Source organism: Bubalus bubalis, chromosome 3, assembly GCF_019923935.1.
Source record: "Bubalus bubalis isolate 160015118507 breed Murrah chromosome 3, NDDB_SH_1, whole genome shotgun sequence".
NCBI classification, from domain to species: domain Eukaryota; kingdom Metazoa; phylum Chordata; class Mammalia; order Artiodactyla; family Bovidae; genus Bubalus; species Bubalus bubalis.
Window position 1 is genome coordinate 107,326,743 of NC_059159.1, and position 18,905 is coordinate 107,345,647.

The window sequence follows — 18,905 nt, forward strand, 5'->3', positions numbered from 1 at the left end:
GAAATAAACTTGTGTGAAATAAACCTAAAACAGGGAAGGAGGTAAGGGAGGAGAGAAGGAGGAAGGTAGAAAGAGGTAGACCTCTTATAGAAGTATTTGGGATGCTAAATCACCATCCTAGTTTTTCATATTGTTTTCTCACTCTGAAAACCAAACTTTCATTTATTACCAATGATAAAAGGAAAAATAAAACACTTATGAAGCATTGACTTAACTGATAAGACCTCATTTCTGCACTCAAGGTAACTTATCTGATGGTGACAGACATTTTCATATGTACATTCATTATACTTTCAACTTTTAATTAAGTCTGTTCAGGTACCAAGCACTGTGCTAGTTTCTGTGATTTACAGAGAAATACATAGAAGCCCAGAAAAGGCTTATAATATTGTGGAAATAAAAGAAATTTAAACTGATAATTATAATCAGGAAGTGTCACAATAGGGGCAGGACCAGGGCACCCTGGGAACTCAGGGAGGCACAGAGCCCTGACTTGGCAGGAGTAAGGGTGGATTCGAGGAAGGAAGTGATACCTCAGATGCATCTTGCAGGATAAGGAATGCCAAGCGGGGGAGGGGGAGGAGGAACAGTGGCATGTCAGGCTCCAGAGGGTATACAAAGTAAGGAGCAGGAGAGTGCTGTGGCTTCTGGGAACTCCAAGTCATCCCATATGGTGGCAACCATGTGGGCAGCATGGAAAGATGAGTTGAAGAGGCCAGGTCATATATGTGACTCTTAAAGTCTGCCCTGAAGCAGTGGGAAGCCACCAGAGGATTTAAAAGGAGAGTGGCACAGACAGATTTGCATTATAGAAGGATTCGTCTAGCAATAGTGTGCCCCAGTGAGGCAGACTAATTAGGAGGCTGAGGCAGTAATCTATGCAAGAAATGAAGTCTCAATTAAGATTGTAACTGGGAAAATGCCAATAAAGAGTCAAAGAACATTAAGGAGATTGATTCAAGAGAACTTGATTGATGGACTATGGGAGAGCAGTAAGGAGGAGTCAGGATGGCCCCTTGATTTCTGGCTTCGACAACTAGATGGATGCTGGTAGCATCCTCTGAATGGGGAGAAGTATGGTAAACTGTAGAATTTATAGTGCCCCTAAGATGCTATGGGGCTTCCCTGGTGGCTTAGATGGTAAAGAATCTTCATGCAATGCAGGAGACCCGGGTTTGATCCCTGGGTTGGACGATCCCCTGGAGAAGGGAGAGGCAAGTCACTCCTTGCCTGGAGAATTCCATGAACAGAGGAGCCTGGCAGGCTACCTTCCATGGGATCGCAAAGAGTCGAACATGACTCAGCGACTAACACTTCATAAGATGCTATATAAAAACCCTGAAATCAATTGAAAATACCGATTTGTGCATGTACATGCTCAGTCATGTCTGACTCTTTTCGACCCTATGGACTGTAGCCTGCCAGACTACTCTGTCCATGAGATTTCCCAGGCAAGAATATTGGAGTGGGTTGTCATTTTCTCCTCTGGGGGATCTTCTCAACCCAGGATCGAACCCACATCTCCTGCATTGGCAGGCAGATTCTTTACCTCTTGAGCCACGGGGGAAGCCCTGAAAATGTAGATTTAGAGCTCAAGAAAGAGATGTAGGCTCAAGAGTTACTGTAGGGGACTCATCCGAAATAGGTGAACCCTTTGGTAATGGAGGGCATGATGCAGAGGGAGTAAGAAGAAGAGAATACAGACCGTGAGGAACATGAATTTTAAGAGGCAGCCAAAGAAGAGGGAGCCTGCCAGAAAGACCAAGATGTGTTCAGAGAGGTAGGGGGAAAGCCAGACATGTGAGGAAGGGGAGGTCAGGTATGTATGGAATCCTGGTTCAGGTTTTCTCTCAAGCCTGCTGTCCATGAAAGAAAGGGCAAAGAGCACATGGCAAGTGGCAGAAATGCCCACACCAACTGATTTTGCCTCTAACAAGTCTCCCTGGACATAAACATCTGCCAACATTTCATTTCTAAAATGTCTGGGAATAGAAGTTTTGTTTAACTGGGCATATTGCCTCCCCACACAAAATCAGGGTTCTGTTAGTAAAGACCAAGGGAAAAAGGATTTAGGGTAAGCAGATGACAGTGTTGGCCATGTGGAGTAGCCATGGGAAGAGGGACTGTTGGTGAAGGAGGGTCTGGTCATCAGCTCAGCAAAGGTTCCAGAGAAGCCTGTATGCAGGCTACCTAAGGTCAATGTTTCGAAGAAGTCCAGAAAGGTGATAAATGAAACTTCATGGGTGAAGCAACCAGGATTCCACTTGTGAACTTGGAGTGGTTGTGGGGGAAGCTGGATTGCTGGTGCATCCGGAAGTGAATGGGCAGGGAAGTGGAATTGAAGGCCGGGAGTGTACACTAGTCTTTGGAGGATTTGAACCTGAGTGTGAGGAGAGTGCAGAGAAGGCAATGGCGCCCCACTCCAGTACTCTTGCCTGGAAAATCCCATGGACAGAGGAGCCTGGTAGGCTGCAGTCCATGGGGTCGCTAAGAGTCGGACATGATTGAGCAACTTCACTTTCACTTTTCACTTTCATGCATTGGAGAAGGCAATGGCAACCCACTCCAGTGTTCTTGCCTGGAGAATCCCAGGGACGGGGGAGCCTGGTGGGCTGCTGTCTATGGGGTCACACAGAGTCAGACACGACTGAAGCGACTTAGCAGCAGCAGCAGCAGTGAGGAGAGTGAGATGGGATTGCAACCAGAAGAGAGCATCAGGGTGAAGAAGAGGTGTCAGGAGGAAGGGTCTTGGGAAAGGAATTGACATGTTCATATTTCCAAGATAAAGAACCATATGAGAGAATGAGGTAGAAGATCCAGGTCAAAGGATAACTGGTGGAGAGAGGGCTCCAGACAGGTGTGTGTCGGGGGAGGGGACACAAAACATGCCCTAGCTGTGCACTAGAGAGGAGGAGAGAGCCCCAGAGCAGAGAAAAGATGGGAATCAGTGTGCAGGATTGCATAGGAGGGAAGGCAGTAAACGAAGGGGCCATTCATCCATCTGTGAAGCAGAAGGCAAGAAGCAGAGATCATCAGGCAGCGGACTTGACACAACAAGTGAAGTCTTGGAGAAGGCAGTATTCACAGAGTGGTTAGGAGCCCCTCTTTGGAACTGGACAGTCTTCATGCTTGCACAGTCTGATGTTAATCCTGGTTGTGCCCCTTAACTAACTGTGTGAATTTGGACAAGTTATTTAACTTCTCTCTGCCTTAGTTTTCTCAGTTGCAAAATGAGGGTAATAACAGAAGCCTGTTACTTGGAGTTGCTGAGAGAATTAAATGTGTTAATATACTTATAAGTGTGCCTGGCACACACAAAAAAAGTGTTCTGTATATATTAACTATACTAAGTACTGTTAGCAAGACTGAGAGCAAATGCAGTCTGGGCTCACATAAACACCAAAATGTTAAGTGGTTGATGGAGAGATTCTGTGAGCCCAGCCAAGGAAGCTCTGTGTTCTTCTAGGATAGAAGGACTCAAAGAGGTCCTCAGAGATGAGAGACTCTTGACTGATGATGCATGGGCCATGGAGAACAACACTGGGCTTCGGCGAGAGGCTGTGGAAGAGCATGTGCTCTCTTGAGACTTGAGAGGGAGCAGGTGAGGTGTGGGGAGCTGTGTGTGTGTGTGTAAAGGCTCTTCCCGCCTCCAGTGAGGGAGTAAGCCAGTGGAGCAGAGCCATGAGCCCCAGACATCGGAGGACCTTGAATGCTAGGCGTCTGCCTTGTGCCCACTTAAAGTTTGGAGGCAGAACAGTGACAAGACCTGCTCAGCCTCACAGGATTCCTGCTGGTGAGAGTGGCTGATGAGGATGAGGATGATGATGGTGGTGATAACAACATTAGATATGGAGTGTGTGCCGTATGCCTGGGACACGGTCTCCTCACCTCTGCTCTGTGAGAGAGGTACTGCCGCTTCCCCAATTTCTCAGATGAGGAGGCACAGTCACTTGAGGAAGCCAGACAGCTGGTAAAGCCTGGCATTCTGACTCCACCCTCATCCTCATGACTGCCTCATTGTCACCACTCGACAGGTGGAGGATGGGGTGATGACCTCAGCTAAGCCCTTGGTGTCATACTGATAGTAGATTTTCTGTCTTAGTCAAGGAGAGTGTGGCCATAGGGATTAGAACCCCCTGCATAGAGCTCAGGGGAATGGTGGGCATGTTACGAAGATACAGGACTCTCCCAGTAGACAGCTTCTAGCTAGGGAGTGTGACTCGATTCAAGGACTGGGTGTCCGCAGGCAGGAGTACTATCTCTGTCTGGAAACACAGGGCTTTGTCTGTCCGTCTTTCTGCAGTCTGATTAAATTGCCAAGTTCTTAGTTTCACTCTCTGCCGAGGTCCAGCCCCGGCTGATCCAGGGTATTCGAAGGAGAGACGGCTAGGCGACCTATTCAGATGTTAATTAGAGATATAAAGAGTAATAAAAAGAGGATAGCTCAGTAGGAAAATTCAGTGGAGAAAAGAAGCTGAGTGGCTTGGTTTACGCGGAAAATCAATATAACCTGTGACACCAGGTTAGCTCTGACCACGGAGGCCGCAGGCGCCCTCTCGAATAGTGGAAGGTGCCCCACCTTAGACACCTTCTCGAGTGGGTCTTAGAAGCCCAGGCAAATAAATGGTCGCAGAGGATATCTGCACTCCAGATGGACACTCAGCTGGAAGTTAAAGGGAAGAATGACATGGGGAGACCAAGCGTTGGTGAACAAGGCCCGTAGCTTTATTTTCAACAGGGGCTTTTATACCCTAAGTTACACATAGAGGATAATAGGGGATGCAAAGTCAGCAGTCTTTGATGCTTATCAAAAACCAGGGTTTCTTTCCTGCAAATTTATCATATACAAATGGTTTAGGTGATTTACATCATCTTCTGGCCAGAGGCCTATTAACATTTTATGACTCTTGACAAGGACTTATCAACAAAGACTTATTTTCTCTAAGAGTAATTATTTTAAGGTTTGGCGCCATCTTTCGAAGATAAAATTACATTCCTATAGGGCGGATGTGTAATGGGTTTACAAAGGAAAGAATTTATTACCTTAAGGGTCTAAAGTTACTAACACCAAGGCCACTACTTATTTTTTCTACATACCAACTATATTAATTAATACACATTCAAGGATACAATTCAGGGGATGTGAAAACTTGGCAACAAACATTGGCTCATCAATGAAATCTTTTATTAGTTTTGTTCTGACAGTTTCTAACTCTCTGAGAGGCTCTAAGCTATTTGAATATCTTAAGCTTCCCGTGCCTCTCGAGGCTGGGAGACTGTAAACAATCGTATGCATAGCTGTAGGTGTCCGGGTAAACTTGTCAGGCGAGTTAGAGAGCCACCTGAGGGGTTTGGATTTAAACACTCCTAATTGCTCAGGAACTTTATTAATTGGAGCTGTAAGTTAGCTCTTTGACAGAGAGAGCGAGATTGGTGGTGGGGGACAGCCCCCAGTAAAGTCAGAGGTGAGTGCACAAGGCAATAAAGTAGGCAGACTCTGGTTTTTTGGGGGTAGATGCTCGAGAATATCCGGGGGCACTCCCGAGGCTCGATCCCGCCTTTGCGTATGCCGAGCCTCCTTCCTCATGACCTTTGTCACGAGTGGAATGTCTCTCGCCGGCTCCCGGCAACTCTCCTATGACTTTGGCCAGCCCTGGACCAACCCCACTTGACAGTTCAGTCCCTGCATTGTCAGAACATTCTTGATTCGGATAATCCAGTGGCTTGGCCTGGGCCCAGCGTGCCCCCTTGGCTCATTCCAAAGCTGGGATGGAGGTGGGGAGGGTACCACAGGCAGGGGAACAGCTGCTCTTAGAGCTCCCATGAACTGGCCACAGTTAGTGAGGCTCAAAAACTCCGTCACCCTGACTGACCCTCATACTCCCACAGACCCTGGCAACGCCTGTGTTCTGACCATGTTTTTGTTGTCAGCACCACACAGGGCTCCATCTGTTCAGTTTCCAGCTCAACCCTGGCCTTCTAGGTTCTCACCACCATGACCATTGTGGCAGATGCTCCGTTCACTCTTTCAATCCTGTCTTCCCTTCCCATTCCATCCTGTCTCCTCTTAAGCAATATTATTATTATTTTTAATCTTACTGGCCTCCCACTCAAAAGCCTTCAACAGGTGTTCATATCTGATTTGTCATATCTGTGGTGGGCTCCCAAGGCCATCTAGCCTGGGACTAACCATTGGCTTCAGCTTGATTGCCCACTATTAGATCAGGATGGTCATCTTCTCTCACTGGTAGTTTTCCCATATGTGCCACCCCTAGTCACCTGCCAGCTCCTGCATTTGCAAGGACTGCTTACTTTAGACCCTGTCACCTGCTCTTCCCTGAACCAACTCCTTTGGTCTTGACTCTCCAGTTAAACAGTTGGTTTATTGAAAACAGCTGCATGTCAGGATGTCTCAAAACTGTACATAACTGAGTACATGTTAGAACTTGGGAAATTTAATATTTAGGGATTAACAGCTGATTTATGATCTCATGGACTTTGGTTTGGGGGTTAGGTTTTTATGTTTTGGTCTTTAATTTTTAATTGCATTTTTTAGAACATTCCATGTAAGCCTTCTGACTGTGATAATTGAATACTTGTTAGAGGCAAAGCCAAGTATGGGGTATTAGCTCCTAATCCTGTTAAAGACTTGCCCATTATTCCTGTGCTTTTGTTTTGGCTCTTTTTTAAGCACTGTGACAACAGGGACCATATTATTCCTTGTTGTTTCCCTCCGAGTACTTTCCATAGAAGTTCTGGAATCAATGTTTAGGTAAATGTCCTAAGTGGTCATCTCACCAGTTTTCCCTCTGTCTTGATTTTTATATTTGTGCCTTGTTTGAAACTTCTTTCATTGCTTGTTGATTTATTAAGGTGTATGGTGGGCTGCCATCTATGGGGTCGCACAGAGTCGGACTTGACTGAAGCGACTTAGCAGCAGCAACAGCAGCAGCAGCAGCAGCCTAGAACTCTAGAAGATTTTTTGTTGGACAGAATTTTTCTCCTGCTCAGTCTCTTTTTACTATTCGGAGCATTCGTCATCCCCTTGAGCAGTGTGTTTCTTTTAGGGTCCTATCTATCCCCACTTTTTGTCCTTTCAGACTTCCCCTAGACACACAGCACCGAAACACTGGTAAAAAGAAAGTGCTTTGGGGTAAACTACTAGCTATCCTTTGTTTCTCTGGTTTTCTGTAAAAAAATGATGAAATAAACCCAGAAATGCCATGCACATTGCAGCAGGAGCAGAACCCAGTCGATTTTGGTTATTTTGTTTGGGCTGCTTCTGAGTCCAAACATTTTTCTACCAATCACCACTGCTTTTGTTCACATTTGGTTCACACAATTATTATTACTGTAATAATTGATTAATTTCTGAGGAATCTATTCTTGGGAGGAGAGGAAAAATAGCTTAGCAATAAAATGTGGACAGAAAACATAATCTAGTAAATAAAAAAATAAAATTTACAGTGCAGTGAGAATATACTATTGTGAAATCTACCCAATATCAGATGTCTAGTAAAAACTAGGAAAGAAAAAATTTAAGCATTATGCAGAGGTGGAAAGTTCAACTATGTGAAATTCTTACTGATTATTCCAGATATTTCTGGGAAGAGACAAAAGTAACAATGATTATAAAGACTTCATGGAGGCTTTTTGGAAGTATAAGTGTCATGACCATATATGAATTTGCTCTCCTGACTCTCAGCCTTTTTGTCTGTTTGTTTGGCTGTGCCAAGCCTTGGCTGTGGCAGGTGGGCTGTTAGTTGTGCATGTGGGATCTAGTTTCCTGACCAAGGATCGAAGCAGGCCCCCTGCACTGGGAGGGCAGATTCTTAACCACTGGACCACCAGGGAAGTCCCTGACCTTCTGCTCTTCCCCCCACCCTCTTATGCTACACACAAACACACAGTAGGTCTTTGTGTATTTAACATGAAGATCGGGGCAGGAGAGGACTATGCAATGTTTTACTGAAAGGCTGTGAGTTATACTGGTCTGGAACCAACACATCCTTCACAGTCGTTTCCATGGGCTAATTTCTTCCATCTAATGTTTGCAGCGAAGGCTTGGTTAGAAAAGACGTATGAATTCTTTGAGCACCTTTGTTGGGAAAATGAATTACAAGTGGTTTGTTTTATGCCGAGCCTTTTGTCAATGCCATTTATAGCTATTCTCTGTATTCGCTTGGTAAGAGCCACTCGGAGAGTGGATGAATGTGTTTTTTGAGAGACTATAAGAGCTCTGCAATTTGTTTTGGTTGGTCTCCATTTGGATTCATAGCAAGCAAGTGCCATCATTTGGAATCAGTTTTGGCAGCAGCTTGGTTATATAAATATTAGATACATGAAATGCAACCTCATTTAAATTATTTTCATCAGTAGGAATAGGGGAGCCGCATACTGACTATAAGAGCACCAAGATTCTATTTCTATCGCTTCTGAGCTTACAAATGTGTAATATATCATATGTCTGAACATATGTGTGAATAGGTGGTCTCCATTGCGCAAATACTTAACATGCTGATCTTCTGTATTTTGTTGAGAGTTTATGCAAATATTCTGCTGTTGCTGCTGCTGCTGCTGCTGCTAAGTTACTTCAGTCGTGTCTGACTCTGTGTGACCCCATAGATATGAGCCTCTGATTTCTTAATATAACAGAACTTTTTTTTCTGATCAATCCTTGATGTACTTTGGAAAATACATCAAGGATTGTTTTCAGTTTGGTATGTTTTTGTTGCTTATATTTAAGCCTTGGAAAATAACCTGTCACATTTTTAAGCTTTTGATTTTTCCTGTCTGTTCTGTTATTATTTGTTGCCAAAACCACATTAAAAGAGTGACAAACCTCTTCTTAAGTGCCTGGGTAATACTCATTACCTCCCCAGCAAACTATTTACAAGGCTGACATTTTCCTAAGAATGACTTTCGAAGTTTTCATGAATCCATATACATTTTTACAAATGTATTTTTATGCAGGCAAAGGATTGAACAGGGACTTGTGATCATAGGTGAAATGAGCAATCCGGATGTTTGTAACCCTTTAAGTAACATCCTAAGCCTGCTCCTGGGTATATTCTTAAAATGCAAGATTCAAGATCCTTGAGAACATCCAGGAAAATGTGTTAAATATGCTTCATGCTACTGGGGCTTTCTTTAAGCCACCATGGCAACTGGTGTCTTCCTCACCCTCTACTTCCCAGCCTTGTGTCCCCCCAAAACTGCTCAGTTTCAGTGTTCCTCATAAGTGAAATTTTCCGTTGTCCCTGCAGGCTGACTCAGGCATTTCTTTCTCCAAGAACCCTAGCCAAGCACATGTCGTGTTGTGTTGTACCTGTCTCCACGTCTGTCTCTCTGCTGATGTGACTCAAAATGACTGAAAGCATAGAATTGTAGAAGACTCTGAAATAGTGTAAATTATTTATTTCTTACACTAACAGGATCCAGATACCAAAATACCAGAAAGGATAGATAAGTCATCAACTAGTTACAAAAAATAGGCTGCAGTCCATGGGGTCGCTAGAGTCAGACACGACTGAGCGACTTCACTTTGACTTTTCACTTTCATGCATTGAGAAGGAAATAGCAACCCACTCCAGTGTTCTTGCCTGGAGAATCGCAGGGACAGGGAAGCCTGGTGGGCTGCCGTCTATGGGGTCACACAGAGTCGGACACGACTGAAGCGACGCAGCAGCAGCATGGCGTGTATAATTGTTAGCTGAACTGGTATCTTAATTGGATCATGTGACACCATAAGTTGGCTCTGTTTTATGTCAGAAATAGTTAAGAAAATAAATTCTAACTGGAAGTCTTGTGTCAGATTACATAGTAACATATCTCCTAAGGAGACGTGAGTCTTATGACTATGCCCTTGCTTGGCCATTAGAATTTCTGCATTCCAAGCTCTTGCCAGGGACTATAATTTTGAGTGCTCACCTGTCCAATTCTTATCAAAAGGTTGGTTATGACAAACAATTTTCATAGAGCACTGCCTGAAGGATATAAGTCCATTCATTCATCAACTAGATAGCCTACATATTATTCATGAGTTAAGTCACAGATCCCTGTGTAATAGCTTCTTGTTGATTTCCCTTCACTGGGCAGGACCGACAGAAAAAGAAATATCTGTCCTTACGGAATTTTTGAACTATATGTTGAAAGAGAAAACTCTCATAGGTTTCTAGACAGAGAAAACCAATAAGTTATTAGGACAGGAGCATCAGACTAGCATCAAAACTACTCATCTGTAAGCCAGGAAGATGGCAGGATCATATCAACAGAGACATGAAAGAAAAGGGCTGGGAGTTAAGAATCCAAGAGATCTAGTTACAAATGAAGACAAAGGAAAGACATTTCTGGACATGGAGTGACACAGAGTGGACTGTCCATGTGCCACTTCTGAGTAATTATTTGAGAAGTGTTCCAACTGAATGAAAATTGAATCAGAACACGGGTGTGCAGATAGCAGGAGATGAAGAGCCAAAGAAACAATGATGAGCAACAAATGTTGTAAAACTTATGGTCAAAGTCTAAATAAATGATAATAATGTGCCCATGAACTATAAACTGTTCATTAAGAAGAGCCGTCTCAACAAAGAGGAGATAGTTCAAAATGGAGCAATCATTGAGAGAGTCAAGTTTTTTCATGTATCTTGTCTTAGGGATGAGGAAGAAATGTCATGGGCTGGACTCTCTGGAAGCAGATACTGGGACAGAGATTGGGGTGCAAGATGTTTTTAGGGATCAAAAAACAGATGTTGAAGTCCTAACCTCCAGTACCTGTGAACACTGACCTTATTTGAAAATAGTCTTTGCAGATATAATCATCATCATGTGAAAACTCGTAGTTTAACACCACCCCCTCCCCCCAAATCTAGTTTGAAGCTATATGTCAGGAACACAGTTGAAACCAAATGACAAATAAAAAAGCTGAAGTTAAAGAAATGGAAGAGGAGATACGCACCATGTACAAATAAAAGAAAGCAGATGAGGCTATTACTGTCAACTAAGATGGAACCCAAGACCAAAAGTATTAAATAAGAAAAAAAGATAACTTTACAGAGAAGAGTGCAGTTCAACAAGGACAGTATTATTCACATATCCTTTGTACACTGGCCAGCATAGTTTTAGAAATCTTAAGGCACAAAAAAGAAGTAAAAATATATGAGAATATATAACCATATCAGAGAATTTTAATATATTTTTTCATAATTTGATAAAGTAGACAGTATTATAAGATGATGTGTTTTTCTACCCTATATGCAGAAATGCATGCTTTTCTCTTGTGTCTTTGGAACATTTTCAAAAAGTTATTCAATGGCCATAGGAAAAAGCATATTTTGGGGGGCCAGGGCTAGCTTTTATTCATTCCATATTTTGATCCCAGTGCAGTAAGCAAGAATGTGGCAATGAAAGAAATAATAGTATTAATAATGAAAATATAAATGCTTAGCACTAAGGAACCCTCTTACAGATGATTCCTAGATCAAGTTGAAAATCAATCAAATTAAATCAAAATCAAATTAAAAATGGCAAATTTATTTGGAAATAAACTAAACAGAAGACTTCATCAAAATTTATGTTCAGTTCAGTCGCTCAGTCGTGTCCGACTCTTTGCGACCCCATGAATCGCAGCACGCCAGGCCTCCCTGTCCACCACCAACGCCCGGAGTTCACTCAAACTCATGTCCATCGAGTCAGTGATGCCATCCAGCCATCTCATCCTCTGTCGTCCCCTTCTCATCCGGCCCCCAATCCCTCCCAGCATCAGAGTATTTTCCAATGAGTCAACTCTTCGCATGAGGTGGCCAAAGTACTGGAGTTTCAGCTTTAGCATCATTCCTTCCAAAGAAATCCCAGGGCTGATCGCCTTCAGAATGGACTGGTTGGATCTCCTTGCAGTCCAAGGGACTCTCAAGAGTCTTCTCCATCACAGTTCATAAGCATCAATTCTTCGGCATTCAGCCTTCTTCACAATCCAACTCTCACATCCATACATGACCACTGGAAAACCATAGCCTTGACTAGGCAGACCTTTGTTGGCAAAGTAATGTCTCTGCTTTTGAATATGCTATCTAGGTTGGTCATAACTTTCCTTCCAAGAGTAAGCGTCTTTTAATTTCATGGCTGCAGTCACCATCTGCAGTGATTTTGGAGCCCAGAAAAATAAAGTCTGACACTGTTTCCACTGTTTCCCCATCTATTTCCCATGAAGTGATGGGACCGGATGCCATGATCTTTGTTTTCTGAATATTGAGCTTTAAGCCAACTTTTTCACTCTCCTCTTTCACTTTCATCAAGAGGCTTTTTAAGTCCTCTTCACTTTCTGCCATAAGGGTGGTGTCATCTGCATATCTGAGGTTATTGATATTTCTCCCGGCAATCTTGATTCCAGCTTGTGTTTCTTCCAATCCAGCGTTTCTCATGATGTACTCTGCATATAAGTTAAATAGGCAGGGTGATAATATACAGCCTTGACGTACTCCTTTTCCTATTTGGAACCAGTCTGTTGTTCCACGTCCAGTTCTAACTGTTGCTTCCTGACCAGCATACAGATTTCTCAAGAGGCAGGTCAGGTGGTTTGGTATTCCCATCTCTTTCAGAATTTCCCACAGTTTATTGTGATCCACACAGTCAAAGGCTTTCGCGTAGTCAGTAAAGCAGAAATGATGTTTTTCTGGAACTCTCTTGCTTTTTCCATGATCCAGCAGATGTTGGAATCCAGGCAATTTGATCTCTGGTTCCTCTGCCTTTTCTAAAACCAGCTTGAACATCAGGAAGTTCACAGTTCATGTATTGCTGAAGCCTGGTTTGGAGAATTTTGAGCATTACTTTACTGGCATGTGAGATGAGTGCAATTGTGCAGTAGTTTGAATTCTTTGGCATTGCCTTTCTTTGGGATTGGAATGAAAACTGACCTTTTCCAGTCCTGTGGCCACTGCTGAGTTTTCCAAATTTGCTGGCATATTGAGTGCAGCACTTTCACAGCATCATCTTTCAGGATTTGAAATAGCTCAACTGGAATTCCATCCCCTCCACTAGCTTTGTTTGTAGTGATGCTTTCTAAGGCCCACTTGACTTCACATTCCAGGATGTCTGGCTCTAGGTGAGTGATCACACCATTGTGATTATCTGGGTCGTGAAGATCTTTTTTGTACAGTTCTTCTGTGTATTCTTGCCACCTCTTCTTAATATCTTCTGCTTCTGTTAGGTCCATACCATTTCTGTCCTTTATCGAGCCCATCTTTGCATGACATGTTCCCTTGGTATCTCTAATTTTCTTGAAGAGATCTCTAGTCTTTCCCATTCTGTTGTTTTCCTCTATTTCTTTGCATTGATCGCTGAGGAAGGCTTTCTTATCTCTTCTTGCTATTCTTTGGAACTCTGCATTCAGATGTTTATATCTTTCCTTTTCTCCTTTGCTTTTCACTTCTCTTCTTTTCACAGCTATTTGTAAGGCCTCCCCAGACAGCCATTTTGCTTTTTTGCATTTCTTTTCCATGGGGATGGTCTTGATCCCTGTCTCCTGTACAATGTCATGAACCTCATTCCATAGTTCATCAGGCACTCTATCAGATCTAGTCCCTTAAATCTATTTCTCACTTCCACTGTATAATCATAAGGGATTTGATTTAGGTCATACCTGAATGGTCTAGTGGTTTTCCCTACTTTCTTCAATTTCAGTCTGAATTTGGCAATAAGGAGTTCATGGTCTGAGCCACAGTTAGCTCCTGGTCTTGTTTTTGCTGACTGTATAGAGCTTCTCCATCTTTGGCTGCAAAGAAGATAATCAATCTGATTTCGGTGTTGACCATCTGGTGATGTCCATGTGTAGAGTCTTCTCTTGTCTTGTTTGGAAGAGGGTGTTTGCTATGCCCAGTGCATTTTCTTGGCAAAACTCTATTAGTCTTTGCCCTGGTTCATTCCATATTCCAAGGCCAAATTTGCCTGTTACTCCAGGTGTTTCTTGACTTCCTACTTTTGCATTCCAGTCCCCTATAATGAAGAGGACATCTTTTGGGGATGTTATTTCTAAAAGGTCTTGTAGGTCCTCATAGAACTGTTCAACTTCATCTTCTTCAGCGTTACTGGTTGGGGCATAGACTTGGATTACTGTGATATTGAATGGTTTGCCTTGGAAACGAACAGAGATCATTCTGTCGTTTTTGAGATTGCATCCAAGTACTGCATTTCGGACTCTCTTGTTGACCATGATGGCTACTCCATTTCTTCTGAGGGATTCCTGCCTGCAGTAGTAGATATAATGGTCATCTGAGTTAAATTCACCCATTCCAGTCCATTTTAGTTCACTGATTCCTAGAATGTCGGCATTCACTCGTGCCATCTCATGTTTGACCACTTCTAATTTGCCTTGATTCATGGACCTGACATTCCAGGTTCCTATGCAATATTGCTCTTTACAACATCGGACCTTGCTTCTAGCACCGGTCACATCCACAACTGGGTACTGTTTTTGCTTTGGCTCCATCCCTTCATTCTTTCTGGAGTTATTTCTTCACTGATCTCCAGTAGCATATTGGGCATCTACCGACCTGGGGAGTTCCTCTTTCAGTATCCTATCATTTTGCCCTTTCATACTGTTCATGGGGTTCTCAAGACAAGAATACTGAAGTGGTTTGCCATTCCCTTCTCCAGTGGACCACATTCTTATATTCAAGAATACTTTCAGCCTAAGTGACTTTAATACGATTTTTTAAAAGAGTGAAAATGAACTAAGCAGTGTATCTAAGAAATTCTTAAAAAGCCTGAAGAAGATATTATTAATAGTAAAAGTTAAAATTAATGGAAGTGGCCACAAAAAACAAACAATAGAAAAGAGAAGTCTGACTAAAAAGTACATATTCATGACATATATATACAATATATAATACATCTATATTTTTAAATACATGCACACACATACACTCTATCAGGAATAAATAAGAAGACATTAAAAGAATTCAATAACAATATTATGTTTAACTATATGACAATAAATTTTACAATCTAAAGGAAATTGATTATTTTTCCAACAGAATATAAATTATAGAAATTTGATTCAAAGAAAGGTTATAAATTTCAAGAAATGAATAATCCAAAAAACTGAGTGCACATAGAAAGCCTTTCAATTTTATGAAAGTATTCATTTTTTATTAACAAAACCTGAAAAAGATGGAAGAAAAACCATTCAATTTCCATTATAAAAATATCCTTTTTAAAATAGTAGAAAATCAAATCCAAGTTAGAGGTTTTCTAGAAATATATAATTTTTCATTGTGAAATTTCTCAATGTTTTATATGTCATAGCAGAATAAAAGATAACGCTTATATCAACTGATGTTGAACATGCACTTGAAGTAATTCATTAGACATTCCTAATAAAAAGTAAAGTAAAGGGGAATATAGCAGAAAGAAGCTACCATGCTACCATGCAAACAAAAACATTATGGAGGACAGTGACTACTGTAGGGTTATATTCTAAATATCAAGCACTACTGCTGTTAACCACTGTTATTCAGTGTTTTCTTAAAGAAGTACAGTGAATGCAATAAGAAAAGAAATAGAAATAAGATGTATAAATACTGCATGTGATGAAATTGAGACTCTACTTAAAAATCTTGTTTTTTTTATGAGACTCTACTTAAAATCTTTTAAAATTCTGTAAGAGGATTTGGTAAAATGACTAGGTGAAAGATAATAGATGAAACCCAATAATTCTCTTTCTGTGAATTAATAACTGGTTAGAAATACAAATAGAAAAATTTAAATTGTCACCCTATTTAAAAGTGTGACAAGCTAAAATATCTGGGGATGAATTTAGTAAGATGTAAGACAAATACAAAAATATGGATGTAGTAAAAGATATAAAATAACATTTGGAGACAGAACTGGACCATGTTTTTGAATAAGAAAACTTAAAAATCCCTAAAATATTAATGCTTCCAAAATTAGTATATAAATTTAATATAACTCTGGTCAGAATGCCAAGTTGATAGGGGGTGAATGGCGTGGGCATGTTTTCAGGTCAATGTGATTTTAAAGTCCATATAAAAATATAAACTTGGAAGAAAAATAGTATGGGAACTTGTAGCAGCAGATATCACAAGCATGCTGTCTTATTACTGCATTTAAGACAACATGTTAGCTTAGAAATGTCAAAAAGCCTTTGACTCAGAGAGTCCAGAAATATATTAAAGTATATAGGAAAACTTAATATTTGCTAAAGGAGGCATGTCTTTCCAGTGAGAAGATAGGTTATAAAGTAAAGGATGCTGGGCAAATTAGCTACCCATCTGGAAGAAGATGAGGTTAGTTAGATTCCATTTGAAGTGAGGATCAAATGTTAAAAATGAACTATAAAGATGTTTGATGAAAATATAGGAGAATACATGTAGTATAACACCAGACTTGGAAACCTCTCTCAAGTAAGACAGTAAATCCATAGTCCATATAGGAAAATGAATAGATTTGACTATGTAAATATTTAAAATGTCTACCTTACAAGACACCATAAACAGAACCAAAAGATGAACAACACCTGCAGCTCATGAGACAGAGTTAATGTTTAATGTACCAGGAGATCTTACAGATTATAAAAGAAAAGTATAAAAGCACGGTATAAAGATAAGCAAAGGATGTGAACTGAAAATGGAAATCATCAGTAAACCTGTGAAGAGAATAGGCCTCGTTAGTGGTGTGTGTGCTAAATCACCTTAGTCATGTCTGACTCTTTGCAACCCTATGGACTGCAGCCCACCAGACTCCTCTGTCCATGGGATTCTCCAGGCATGAATACTGGAGTAAGTTGCCATCCCCTCCTCCAGGGGATCTTCCCAAGCCAGGGATCGAACCCATGTCTCTTATGTCTCCTGCACTGGCAGGCAGATTTCTTACCACTAGCACCACCTGGAAGCCCATTAGTGGTGAGAGAACATGAATTAAAATGACTGAGGTGTCATTCTCCGCCCATCAAATTGGCAAACATTTTAAACATGGCAAACATCCAGTGCTGATTAGTATGTCAATAAGCAGATACTCATGCATCATGGAACTGATTTGCTTCACCCTTTTTATACAAAGGAATGTAACAAAGACCCTTCAAATACTTAATGCACTTCAAGTTGGGATTGATTGCCAGAATTCTTTCCCACAGAAATAAAAGCACTAGAACATTAAAGGTGTTTGTGTAAGTCTGTTTATTCCTTCTTTGGCTACAATAGCCCATCCTGGAAACAGTCTGAATGTTTTCCCAGAAGGAAGTGTTTGCTTCAATGATGGTACATCCATTTTGTGGAAACAATGCAGTTATTTGTAAATGAGATAAATATGTAATATAGACTTGAAGAAATATATTTAAAATGCCAATAAAAGTAAATGGCTGAAATAAGTGTGTGTATGTGTGTGTATAGGACAGGGAAGATTTTGGGAGGATAGTCAACAAACTGTTCCCATTGATTAACTCATTGGAGAGAAACTGGTGGAATCTTATTTACTTTTACTTTCTGTGTGTGAGGTGTTCAGTCCTGTCCGACTCTTTGTGACCCCATGGACTGTAGCCTACCAGGCTCCTCTGTCCTGGAGTGAGTTGCCATTGCCTTCTCCAGGGGATCCTCTTGACCCAGGGATTGAACTCAGGTCTCCTGCATGGCAGGTGGATGCTTCACCATCTGAGCCACCAGGGAAGCCCATTTTTATTTGAAACTCTATTTTTAAAATTGGTTACCATGAGCAAGTATCTCTTTTGTATAAAAACATAGCAAGAGAAGAGGTTTGTTGAACTATCCTTTGAAGTTGTGTTATTGAAACAACCCTCATGAAAATCACATGACTTATAACAGGGATAATAGTGAAAAATTATCCACACATCATGTGGGGTCTCTTTTATGTAGACCCACAGGAGAAATGTTCACTCCAGCCTTAATCCCCAGTGTGGTTCATTTGAGCAACTGACTTGTTTTTATCTTATGAGCATTGGGCATTTATGTAACTGATTATGTCTTCCTCTGCTATGACCACTAGGAATCTCAGAGTCTGCTGGAGACTGACTAGGGTATTCAATGACTATACAGGATTACGTAGTGCACATTCTTTGTACAGCCCATACTGCTGGCACCACCTTGTTCCTCACCTTTATCTTCCCTTTATTTATACACACATCACTTCATTTGTTTTAATTTTGAGTGAGTGAGTGAAAAGTTGCTCAGTCATGTCCGACTCTTTGGGATCCCATGTAGCCTGCCAGGCTCTTCTGTCCATGGAATTCTCCAGGCAGGAATACTGGAATGGGTAGCCTTTCACTTTTCCTGGGATCTTACCAACCCAGGGTTCAAACCCAGGTCTCCCGCATTGCAGGAGGCTTCTTTACCGTCTGAGTCACCAGGGAGGCCCCTTAGCTGACTACAGTGTGTGTGTGTGTGTGTGTGTGTATATATATATAAATATATATATAACCCTGTGGCCACCTCTTATCCTTTCTGGGAGATGAAAGAGAGGTATGAATAAATAATGACCAGTGATTTCTATTTTAACAGAAACCTGGGAAGGGGAACAGTCTCAACAATGAATAGGCCACTCAGCACAACCAGCTACAGATGACTGGCCATTTCATTTACGAAGGTAAGGAAGTACAGTCTATATTTTAATTATTTCCAGTGGATTCATTATGTTTACAAATACTATAAATCATGTATCTAGTTCATGGCCTTTAACGTTGACATTATCAGATTAAAAACAGAAAATAAGCAAATAGGAAGAGGAAATTTTGTGGATGTTGTTATGCTGAAAGGGTCAGAACCCAGGAGATGTGGTCTCTGCTTTTAATTACTGTGTGTTAAATATCTGACAAGTGTTAATGTTTTCATTACTTTTAAATATAGCAGTGCTTACTGCAGAATGCTTGGAGAATATAGCAA

The 18,905-nt window shown here is 41.3% G+C and overlaps 1 protein-coding gene across 8 annotated transcripts in view; it reads left to right on the plus strand.

Annotated features, from left to right (window-relative positions):
* PIP5K1B (phosphatidylinositol-4-phosphate 5-kinase type 1 beta) overlaps positions 1-18,905 on the plus strand; it is a 338,893-nt gene that overhangs the window by 95,494 nt on the left and 224,494 nt on the right. For all 8 annotated transcript variants that reach the window (XM_044939944.2, XM_044939943.2, XM_044939940.2 and 5 more), the window contains exon 2: positions 18,525-18,609. The gene's annotated coding sequence lies outside the window, so the exon portion shown is untranslated. The remainder of the gene's footprint in view (positions 1-18,524; positions 18,610-18,905) is intronic.